Raw genomic sequence first — 12,761 nt, 5'->3', positions numbered from 1 at the left:
TCATTCCATCTTCTATCTTTGAGGTGGCTGGAGGCTGAAGCACAAACCTTTGGATTCAGAGACATTCGGAGGAAGCTAGAGGCAGAAGCTGGCAGAGGCAGAGGACTAGCGGCAGGAGCTTTCGGAACCAAGGAGAGGGATAGGCCTCTATTAAAGCTAACCGAGCCCCAGGAAGAGAGACAAGACTTTGAAGGAAGATTTGGACCTTAACTTCTGGATGCATTTTGGGGTGATTACACTGAACTGAAAGGAAGGCTGCCTCCAGAAGTCCCCCCAAAAACCTGTTCCCACAGATCTCTTTAGAGAAGAACATTATAATAGGGCGCCACAATAGATCTCTGACAAAAATCTCCATGTAGGGACTCTGTCCTTGATCTTCAAGGTCAGGTCTCTGCCTCTGATCTCCTCTGTGGGATCTCTGTCACAATAACCCTGCCACCTTTCAGGCCTTACATGTTTCTCTTTCCTTCTTCATGACCTGATCTTTCCCCCTAATTTCCCTGTGAACCTTTTCTTCCCATCTCCACATACTCTGCTGGCCCGTCCACCACCTCTTCTTTCCTGTTGGTCCTTTCTATCCATCATCTTATAATGAATCTCAGGCTTTGATTTCCATGGGGGTCTCTATCATTCATGTCCATGATTATTCTCTGCCCTGATCTCCATTGGGAGGTCTCTCTCACTGATCAACATGGAGGGGTCTCTTTCTTGGAGGGTGTTTCTGTCTACATGAGGGGTTTCTGATGCAGGGATTTTGGAACCTTATCTCCATGAGGGATCTCTGCCCCTGATCTCCATAATGGGTCTCTGAAGATGATCACCCTAGAGGGTGGATGAGCTTGATTTCTATGGGGGTCTCTGACCATAATCTCCATAGGACGTGTCTCTGATCTATTTTGGGGGTCTGCTCCTGATTTCCATGGGAGTTCTCTACCCCTGATCTCCAAAGGGGTTCTATGATCCTGATCTTGATAGGAGGGGTCTCAGCTTCCAATATCCAAAGGGGTTCTGCTCTCATCCCCATGGGGGTCTCTAGTCCTGATTCCCATGTGGGCTCTGTGCTTCTGATCTCCATGTGAATTTCTGACCCTGATCTGTGACCTCCCAGGTAATCACACCTGCTTGGTCCTTAGTTTGCAGGAATTCTTGTCATTCTGACCTGGCACTGTACCCCAACTAAAGTCTGCCCACTGGCTGGTGGAGGCCAGGAAGTTTTAGGAACAGATGTGCTTGAAGTAGATGGAAACAGAAATGCAGAAATGATGATGATATCAAGCTTGATAAGAGGAAAGACAGTTTGAGAACATTAAAATTTCTTCTTGAACTCAATATTCACGTAGCCTCTTCATATCCTGACTGGATTTATCTACTTTTTGTTTTCATTTTTGTTTCCTTAGCAACCTTGTGGTTAGAAAGCATATATGGATAGAATTAATAACAATAAAGAATTTTATTCTCAATCTTCTTCATGTGGAAGGGTCATGGTCTGGCTTTTTTTCTTTCTTTATATCGCTTTTTCATGATCTCTGAGAGCCACTGCAGCTAGCCTGGTATTGACATTCCACAGACTGGCACCCAACGTGGGGCAAGGGCAACTTTAAGCACAATTGAGGGACATTTGAGGGACTTCCGAAGGTCCAGGACCCACACCAGTTCCATAGCAACCAGCCCCAGAAGACATTAGAATCCAACAACAGTAGCAGCACTGGAGTGAAAGGTAAGATTAATCTGCATTTTTTCTCTCTCTTTCATTTATTTTCACTCAGTCAAACATAATGGGGCAAGCAGTAATTAAGTCACCTGAGGAGGTACTTAGGGAAAGGTTTTAACATGGAGATCAAGGTCAGAGATACCCCTTAGAAGTTAGCGCAAAAAATCCCAATTCATATCAGAGACAGACCACCTATACACAGCCTGTAGAACCGCCCCCCCCCAATGGAGAACAGAGTCATAGAATCCCAAAGTGTAAAGACCCCTCATCGCCATTAAGGGCAGAGGTGTCCCATGGACATCAAACTGGGAGACTGACCATAAAGATCAGGGTCAGAGATACTCTTGGAGTTCAGAGACACAGAGCTCACATGGAAATCAGGGCTAGAAACACCCATGGGGATGAGCGCAGACCTCCCCCCCCATTGATATTAGAAGCACAGTTTATGGAGCTCAGGGTCACTGGATGTTTTTGGAGATCGAGGATAGAGATCCCCTCCAATGGGATCAGAGACTGGTGCCCTATGGAGATCAAGGTCACAGACTCCCTAGGGAGATCTGATTTAGAGGCACATTATGAAGATCAGAGACAGAGATCCCCCATGGAGATCAGTGTCCAATACTTCCTGGGACAGAGCCCCCATATTGAGATTAGGGGCACAAACCTCACATAGAGATTAATGTTGGAGTCACCCATAGAGATCATGGAAGTGACCCCTCATGAAAATCAGAGCAGACCCCTCATTGACATCAGGATCAGAGACACCACATGGATTTCAGTGACACAGACTCCCCCACAGAGAGCAAATGCAAAGATCACACATAGAGATCAGGGCCAACCACCTTGGGAATCAGGGACAATGACCTCAATTGAGATCAGAGACAGACTCCTTATGGAGATCATGGTCATAGAGCCACTATGAGGAAAAAAGACAGAGACCCCTCATCAAGGTCATGAGCTCTCAGGAGGTGGAGACGTTTCATGGACATCAAGGGCAGACACACCCCATGGAATTCAAATTTGGGGACCACCCGTAATAATCAAAGTTAGAGAACCCCCATAAAGATCAGAATTAGAGACACCCTATGGACCCCCCACCCACCCTCAAGAATTTCCATGGAGATCAGTGGCAGCAACCTTTCATAGATATCAGGGTCACAGACCACTCCCCAGGGGCACAGAATCTCCATGTACATCAATGACAGAGACCCCCATGTAGATCAAATTGCAAGACCCCTCAGGGGCAGAGACACCTTATGGAGATCAGGGACACAGAACCACTATGGAGATCAGCAACAGAGACCCATCCCCCACCATGGAAATTTGAGTTATATAAGACACCAGAAGTAGAAACCCTCCATGGACATCAAGGTCAGAGTTCCCCTGAGGATATCAAGGGCCCAAATCTCCCCGGGGCAGAGATGCCTTATAGAGACCATGGATAGATATCTCACTTAAACATTAGTGTTGGAGTCTCCCCATAAAGGTCAGATGCAGACCTCCCCATGGATATTAGAAGCAGAGATTCCCCCATTGAGATCAGGGTAAAAAAGACTCCTTTGGAGATTTTGGGTAGAGACCTTCCATGGAGTTCAGGGGTACATAACCCCAAGGCAATCAGAGGCAAAGACCCTCAATTGAGATCAGAGACAGACTGCCTGCGAACATCATGGTCAGAGACCCCCCATGGAAATCAAGGTTACAGATCACCCATGGAGATCAGGATAAGAGATCCTCAATGAAAGACTATCCATGACTCAGTGTTAGAACCCCACCCAGGGAAAGAAACCCTATGCGGACATTAAGGACAGAGACCCCATGGAGATTAGAGGCACAGAACCCATATGGAAATCAGAGCTAGAAATCCCCATGGTGATGAGAGGAAAAGGTATGCAGGAGTACATACCCACTTATGTAGGGTCAGAGACCCCATAAGGGAATCAGATTGGACCACACATGGTTAATGGGAGATGCAGGGAGTTGCAGAAAAGAGAATCGCCATGAAGATTAGAGGAAGAGCTCTCATGGACATCTGTGTCAGAGAACCCCAATAGAGATCAGGGACACAGACAACCCATGGAGACCAAAGGCAGAGAGCACATATGGAGACCTCCCCTTAGAAATCAACATAAAGACTCCCAATAGAGATCAGAGACAGACCATCTATGGAGGTCATTATTAGAGAACTTTCATGTGGATCAGGAGTAGAGACCCCAGGGAATAGAGACCCTCTGTGAACATCAAGGACATAGATGTTCCATGGAGATCAAATGTAGAGACCAACTATAAAAATAAAAGTCAAAGAACACCCATATGGCCTCAGACACTTAACACCCATAATCCCCCTATGGAGATTAGTGTCAGAGACCAATTATGGAGATCAGGGTCAACAGAACGCTTTTGGAGATCAGGGATACAGAACCCCCATGATTCTCTTGCAGGGCAAGTCCACAAATGACACCAGAGACATATGCCCTATGGAGATCATGATCAGGGACCCACATAAAAATCAAGGTCACTGACCCTCCAGGGAGAACAAATTCAGAGACCCACCATGGAGATCAAGGAAAGAGATCCCCTATGAAGATCAGGGTCATACATCCCCTGGGTTAGGAGACCTTTCATGGACATCAAGGACAGAGACACCCCATGGAGATCAAATTTAGAGAAGGACCAAAAGAACCAGAATCAGAGAACCCCCATGGAGATCAAGGTGAGAGCACCTCTAAGGAGATCAGTGACAGAAATCCCCCCTGGAAAGAGAGCCTCTATGGAGATCAGAGTTACAGCCCTTTTAAGGGTAGAGAATCATGATGGACATCAATGACAGAGACCCCAAAGTGAAATCATGGCATGAGATTCACTAAGAGATAGAGAGCTGAAGATCAACAAAAAAGAAAAGATGATGGAAGCGGGGAGCAGAGTGTGAGGAGATGCAAAGATTCGCAAGGAAATTAGCGGGGAAAGATCGGGTCATGAAGAAGAGAAGAGAAACATGTAAGGAATAAATGTGGCAGGCTATTGTGGCAGAGACCCCACAAAGAATATGAGGGACAGAGTCCCCACATGGAGATCTGTGTCAGAGATTCCTTATGGAATATCAGGGACCAAGAAACCAGAGGGGTAGACAAACCCTATGGAGATTAAGATGAGAAATCCCTCCCCATGAAGATGAGATTCAGGGACGAACCATGGAATTCAGGTTCATACACTGTCCGTGGAAATCAGGGCCCCAGACCCTCATGGAGAGTAATGTCAGAAACCTCACCTGGGAAATGGACTCCCCAAGGAGATCAGGTTCAGAAACTCCCATTGAGATCAGTATCAGAGACCAATTATGGACATTCCAGTCAGAGATCCCCCATAAAGATCAGTGTCTAAGAACTCCTAGAGTACAGACCCTTATGCAGACCAGGAACACAGAACCCTCATGGAAATCAGAGACAAACTGTTAGGGTTCTTACAAGGTGTTAAGTAAGTGGAATTGAGGAGACAGTGATTAAATGTAGTTTAGCATTGATTTAATCCTACAACAAATAATGGTTTCCTAGTGATATAATAATTGGTGCATACTCAGTGTGGGGCATATAAGGAGAAGCTCTCAGGGCCAGAAAGGACAAGCCCACTAGAAGCTTTCTGAGGCTGAGACAGATTCATTCCATCTTCCATCTTTGTGGAGGCTGGAGGCTGAAGTACAAACCTTTGGATTTGAGACATTTGGAGGAAGCTAGAGGCAGAAGCTGGCAGAGGCAGAGGACTAGCGGCAGAAGCTCTCAGAACCAAGAAGAGAGATAGGCCTTGAAGAAAGCTAACCAGGCCCAAGAAAAAGAGACAAGACTTTGGGGGAGACAATAAAGGATTTGGACTTTAACTCCTGGATACATTTGTGATTACTGTTGGGCGCCAAGATGTAATATTCTTCTCTAAGATATAATGTTCTCTGGGAGCAGGTTTCTTGGGGGGCTTCTGGAGGCAGCCTTAGTTTCAGTTCAGTTATCACCACAAGTGCAGCCAGGGATTAAGGTCCAAATCCTTTATTGTCTCCTTCAAAGTCTTATCTCTTTCACTTGGGGCTTGGCCAATTTTTCTTAGAGGCTTTCTGTAGTCTTGGTTCTGAGAGCTTAAGTTGCCTTCTCTGGCTTCTGAATCTCCTCCACTGAATCCTGGCTGAGGCTTCGAGAGCTTCTAGTGGGCTTCTGTGTCTGGCCCTGAGAGCTTCTTGCTTATATGCCGTACACTGAGTATACACCAATCATTATATCATTAGGAAACCATTATTGGTTGTAGGATTAAATCAATGCTAAACTAGATTGAACCACTGTCTCCTCAATTCCACTTAGTTAGCACCTTGTAAGAATCCTAACAACAAACCTCCTATGGAGATGAAACTTAAAATAAAAAACAAAAACCCCTATCGAGATCAAAACCCGTAAAAATCAGGGTCAGAGAACCCCCAGTGGAGATAAGGGTCAGAGATCATTTATGGAGTTAATGTCAGAAAACTCGTTAAGGAAACAATGTCCATGGACATCATGGGCAGAGACCCCCATGTAAATAACAGGGTGAGTTGCATGCAGAGATGAGAGACAGAGAACTGAAGACCATTGAAGAAGAGATGGTGAAAGGGGGCAGCAGAATATCTGGACATGAGGGGCAAAGAGTCACAGGAAAAATTTGGGGAAAAGATCAGGTCATGAGGAAGGGAAGAGAAATGTGTAAGGAATACAAGATGGCAGGGTTATTGTTGCAGAGACCCCACCAAAGACACCCTAATCTCCATGGGTAAGCTCTGTCTCTGATCTCTTTTTTGGGGGCCTGTGCCACAGTAACCCTGACACCTTTTAATCCTTACACATTTCTCATCCCTTCTTCATGACCTAAGCTTTCCCCCCTAATTTCACAGTGAATCTTTGCTCCTCATCTCCATATACTCTGCTGGCTCTTCAAACATCTCTACTTTTTCATCGGTCTCAGCAATTTATCCATCATCTCTTAGTGAATCTCAAGCCGTGATCTCCATGAGGGGTCTTTACCTTGATGTCCATGGAGATTCTCTGGCCTTTGGGGTTATGTAACCCAGATCCCTGAAGAAGGTCTCTGCTACTGATTTCCATGGGAGGTGTCTTTCACAGGGGAGGGTTTCTGACACTAATCTCCATGGGATATCTCTGATCCAAACCTCCATAGAAGTTCTCTGACCCATAGAAGTTTTATGGTCTTTCTCTTACTTTGATCTCCAAGGGGCATCTCTGTCCTTTATGTCCCTGAGGGGTCTCTAATCCCTAAAAGTCTATGACCCTGATCTTCATGGGAAATCTCTTTCCTTGATCTCCATGATGTGTCTCTGACCATCATCTCCATAGTGGGTATAGACTCACATTTCAATTAGGAGTCTTTGCCCTGAGTTCCAAGAGGAACTCTGACCCTTATCTCCATGTGTGGTTTCTGTCTTTAGTCTCCATGGAGGGGTCTATGTCCCTAAACTCCCTCTGATCTTCACACTGATCTTCATTGGGTGTCTCTTCCTTTGATCTCCATGAAGGGCCTCTGAATATGAGGGTTTGTTACCTTGATTTCTATGTGGATCTGGGGCCATGATCTCCATAAGGCATCTGTCTCTAATCTCATAATTGCTTTGCCCCTGATTTCCAGGGGGGCTCTCTACCCCTGATCTCCATGGAGGATCTCTGGCTTATCTCCATGGGGCTTCACATTCATAGGCCAGGGTTTCTGACCCTGATCTCTATGTGGGTCTCTGTCCTTGTTATCCATAAAGGGTCTCTTTTCCTGGAGGGCTTTCCGACTCTGATTTTTATAAATGGTTTCTGACCCTGATCTCCACAGGGGATCTCCGTCCTGGATATACATGGGGAGTCTCTGCCCCCAATGACATCTGTCACCAAATTTTCAGGGGGGTCTTTGCTTCTTATCTCCATGGAGAATCTGTGTCCCTGGTCTTTGTAAGGGGGATCTGCACTCAGATCTCCATGCAGAATCTCTGACCCTAATCTCCATGGGGAATCTGTGAACCTGATCTCCACAGGGATTTTGCCTGTGCTCTTCATGGGGGTCTTTGCCTCTGATTTCCATGGAATGTCTATGAATCTGAACTTTAAGGCATGTCCCTGCAGTTCATCTTCATGGGGGAATCTATGCCCATCATCTTCATGGGCATACTTTGGCCCTGATTTACATAGGGTTTCGATGCCCCTCTGGTGTCTTGGACCCTGATCTCCATAGGAGATCTCCACAATAGGTCTCTGAAAAAAATCTCCATGTAGGGACTCTGTCCCTGATCTTCACTGTCAGGTCTCTGCCTCTGATCTCCTTTGTGGGGTCTCTGCCTTGCTACCTTTCAGGCCTTACATGTTTCTCTTTCCTTTTTCATGACCTAATCTTTCCCCCCTAATTTCCCTGTGAACCTTTTCTTCTCATCTCCACACACTCTGCTGGCCCTTCCACTGTCTCTTCTTTCTCTTCAGTCCTCAGCTCTCTATTCCTCCTTTCTTAGTTAATCTCATGCTGTGATTTTTATGGGGGTCTCTGTCATTCATATCCATGGTTATTCCCTGCCCCCCGGGGGGGTCTATAGCCTTGATCTCCATGGGAAGTCTCTCTCACAGATCACCATGGAGGGTCTCTTTCCCCTTCTTCTGACTCCAATCTCCTAAGGAGTACTCTCACCTAGGTCTACATGGGGGTTCTCTGACTCTGATTTTTATGGTAAGTTTCTGAATTTGATCTCCATGGAGCATCTCTATCCTTGATGTACACGAGGGGTGTCTACCCTGCTAGGGATGTATGACCCTGATATTCATGGAGGTTCTGTGACCTTGATTTCTATGTGGGTCCCTGACCATGACCTCCACAGGGCATCCGTCTGTGATGTCCTTTGGGGATCTTTGCCTCTAATTTCCAAAGGAGTCCTTTGACCTTTATCTCCATGAGGGGTCTCTACTTCCAATATACATAGGAATGTGTTCTCCTTCTTTTGGCATTATACCTCTGATCTTCATGGCGGTCTCTGACACTGATCTCCTTGGGGGTTCTCTGACACTGATTTTCATAGGCAGTCTCTGAAAGTGATCTCCATGGAGGTCTCTGTTTTGATTCTGAGTCTCATGTTCATGGAGAGAGTCTTCTCTGATTTCCATGGGGGTCTGTGTTCCCTGTCTGCATGAGGTTGCTCTTCTCTGGGAATATTGGACCCTTAGCTCCATTAGGGATCCCTTTCCCTGATCTCCATAATGGGTCTCTGAATCTAGGGAGTTGATGAGTTGATTTCTATGGGGGTCTCTGACCATGATTTCCATAAGACATCTGTTTGATCTCTTTTGGGGGCCTTGGGCCTGATTTCCATGAGTTCTCTACCCCTGATCTCCAAAGGGGTTCTATGATCCTAATCTTGATGTGGGGAGTCTCAGTTTCCAATATGCAGAAGGGTTCTGCTCTCATCCCTGTGAGAGTCTCTAACCCTAATTTCCATGTGGGCTCTGTGCCTCTGATCTCCATGGGGGTTTCTGACCCTGATCTGCTTAGTCTGTGCATAGTTTGCAGGAATTCATGTCATTCTGACCTGACACTGTACCCCCATTAAAGTCTGCCCACTGGCCGGTGGAGGCCAGGAAGCTTTAGAAACAGATGCGTTTGAAGCAGATGGAAACAGAATTGCAGAAATGATTATGATATCAGACTTGATAGGAGGAGAGAAAGTTTGCCTGAGAATGATAAAAATTTTTTCCTTGAACCCAATATTCACATAGTCTCTTCCTATCCTGACTGATTTATCTAGTTTTTGTTTTCATTTTTATTTCGTAGCAATATTGTGGTTCCAAAAGAATATCTCGGCTGGGTTAGTAACAATGAAGAATTTTATTCTTCTGAATCCAATTCTCGCTGTGCAACAAGAGACCTGTTTGGTTCTGCATACATATATTGTATCTAGGATATACTGTAATCCATTTAACATGTATAGGACTGCTTGCCATCTAGGGGAGGGAGTGGAGGGAGGAAGGGGAAAAATCGGAACAGAAGTGAGTGCAAGGGATAATGTTGTAAAAAATTACCCTGGCATGGGTTCCATCAATAAAAAGTTATTATAAAATTTTAAAAAAGAAACTTTAAGCTAAAAAAAATAAATGTAAGGTATTATTTTTTTTTAAAAAAAGAATTTTATTCTTGTTTGTGGCAGCCCTCTTCATAGTGGCCAGAAACTGGAAACTGAGTGGATGCCCATTAATTGGAGAATGGCTGAATAAATTGGGGTATATGAATATTATGGAATATTATTGTTTGGTAAGAAATGACCAACAGGATGATTTCAGAGAGGCCTGGAGAGACTTACATGAACTGATGCTGAGTGAAATGAGCAGGACCAGGAGATCATTATATACTTCAACAATAAGACTATATGATAATCAATTCTTCTTTTTTTTAAATAACTTTTTATTGACAGAACCCATGCCAGGGTAATTTTTTACAACATTATCCCTTGCACTCACTTCTGTTCCGATTTTTACCCTCCCTCCCTCCACCCCCTCTCCCAGATGGCAAGCAGTCCTATACATGTTCAGTATGTCACAGTATATCCTAGATACAATATATGTTTGCAGAACCCAACAGTTCTCTTGTTGCACAGGAAGAATTGGATTCAGAAGGTAAAAAATAGCCTGGGAAGAAAAACAAAAATGCAAACAGTTTATATTCATTTCCCAGTGTCCTTTCTTTGGGTGTAGCTGCTTCTGTCCATCATTGATCAATTGAAACTGAATTAGCTCTCTTTATTGAAGAGATCCACTTCCATCAGAATACAGTCTCAAACAGTATCGTTGAGGTATATAATGATCTCCTGATTCTGCTCATTTCATTACATGAACTGATGTAAGTCTCTCCAAGCCTCACTGTATTCATCCTGCTGGTCATTTCTTACATAACAATAATATTCCATAACATTCATATACCACAATTTACCCAGCCATTCTCCAATGGATGGGCATCCATTCATTTTCCAGTTTCTAGCCACTACAAACATGGCTGCCATAAACATTTTGGCACATACAGGTCCCTTTCCCTTCTTTAGTATCTCCTTGGGGACAATTAATTCTGATGGACGTGGCTCTCTTCAACAAGGAGATGAACCAAATCAGTTCCAATAAAGCAGTAATGAAGTGCACCAGCTACACCCTGCAAAAGAACTGTGGGAGATGATTATGAACCACTACATAGAATTCCCAATTTCTATATTTTTGCCCGTCCGCATTTTTTATTTCCCTCACAGGCTAATTGTACACTATTTCAGAGTCCGATTCTTTTTGTACAGCAAAATAACTGTTTGGACATGTATACATATATTTTATTTAACATATACTTTAACATATTTAACATGTATTTGTCAACCTGCCATCTGGGGCAAGGGGTGGGGGGAATGAGGGGAAAAGTTGGAACAAAAGGTTTTGCAATTGTCAGTGTTGAAAAGTTACCCATGCATATATTTGTAAATAAAAAGCTATAAAAAAAGAGAGACCCTCCATGGAGTTCATGGTCAGAGACCCATTGTAGAGATCAGGATCACAGGGACAGAAATCCTCATGGATATCAGCGGCAGGGACCCCCCATGAAAAACAGGGCAAGAGTCTCCAGTGTGGAGATCAGAGTCAGAGAACCCTATGGAGATCTGGGTCGAAGACCAGCCAGTGGCAAAGAACCTCTATGGATATAGGAGCTACAGACTTCCTATGAAGGTCAGAGACATAGATCATTTATGAATGTTAAATGCTGGGACTCCCCATTGAGGTACGTTGAGTTTCCCATGGGCATGAGAGGAAAAGACTCCCCATGGACAGCAGCGGTACAGACTCCCCGTGGAGATCTGGGACACAGAATGCCCATGGAGACCAGGGACAGCAACACCCCGTGGAGATCAGGGGCAAAGACCCTCCATTGTGATCTGAGACAAACACCCCAGTGAGATCAGGTTGAGAGACTCCCTATGGAAAATAAGACAGACTCCCACATGGAGATCAGAGACAGAGACATCCCATGGAAATCAGGGTCACAATCCACCCAGAGGTAGAGATACTCCACAAAGATTAAGGACAGAGTCCCCCCATGAAGATTAAAATTCAGACTGCCCATAAAAATCAGGGTTACAAATCTCCCATGGATCTCAGTGGCACAGACCTCCTATGGAAGTCAGTCACAGAGAACCGTGGTGAAGATCGAGGTGAGACTAGCCATAGAAATCAGCGTCAGAGACCCCTATGGAGATTAGTGTCAGAAACCCCCCCAGGAATGGAGACTCCCCATGAAGATCGGGTTCACAGACCCCCTGGGGGCAGAGACCCTCCATGAATATCAAAGACAGGGACACCCCCCCCCATGAAGATCATTCTGTGAGATCGACTGAGAGATGAGGCACAAAGAGCTGAACACTAAGGAAAAATGAAAGATGGTGCAAGGGGGCAGCAGAGTGTGTGGAGATGAGGGGCAAAGATTTATGGGGAAATTCGGTGGAAAAGATCAGGTCATGAGAAAGGGAAGAGAAATGCATAAGGAATAAAGGATGGCAGGGTTATTGTGGCAGAGAACCCCACCACAGAAATCAGTGGCACAGACACCATGAAGATCAGGGGCATAGCCCTCCCATGAAGATCAATTGTAGAGATCCCCCACCATGGAAATTCTGGGCAAAGATCCCCAGGGAAATCAGGGACAGAACCCCAATGGAGAACTGTGTCAGAGATCCGTTCTGATGATCTATGTCAGAGATGCCCCACGGAGATCGGAGGCACCAATCCACCCCCCCCCCCATGCATGTTCAGTCAACAACATCCCCTGGAGGTTAAGGGTAGAGACCCCTCATGGACATTATGGGTAGAGACCCCACATAAAGATCAAAATCAGAAACCCCTCATGGAAAGCAAGAGTAAGTGCCCCATTCAGATCAGAGACAAACCCAGAAAGGATAGCAGGGTCACAGATGCCCTGGGGGCAGAGACCCTCCATGGACCTCAAGGTTAGACAACCCTAGGATATTACAGAGTAAGATGGA

Source organism: Antechinus flavipes, chromosome X (assembly GCF_016432865.1).
Source record: "Antechinus flavipes isolate AdamAnt ecotype Samford, QLD, Australia chromosome X, AdamAnt_v2, whole genome shotgun sequence".
NCBI classification, from domain to species: Eukaryota; Metazoa; Chordata; class Mammalia; order Dasyuromorphia; family Dasyuridae; genus Antechinus; species Antechinus flavipes.
The sequence above is the reverse complement of the archived record's forward strand: the minus strand, read 5'-3'. Positions refer to the sequence as shown.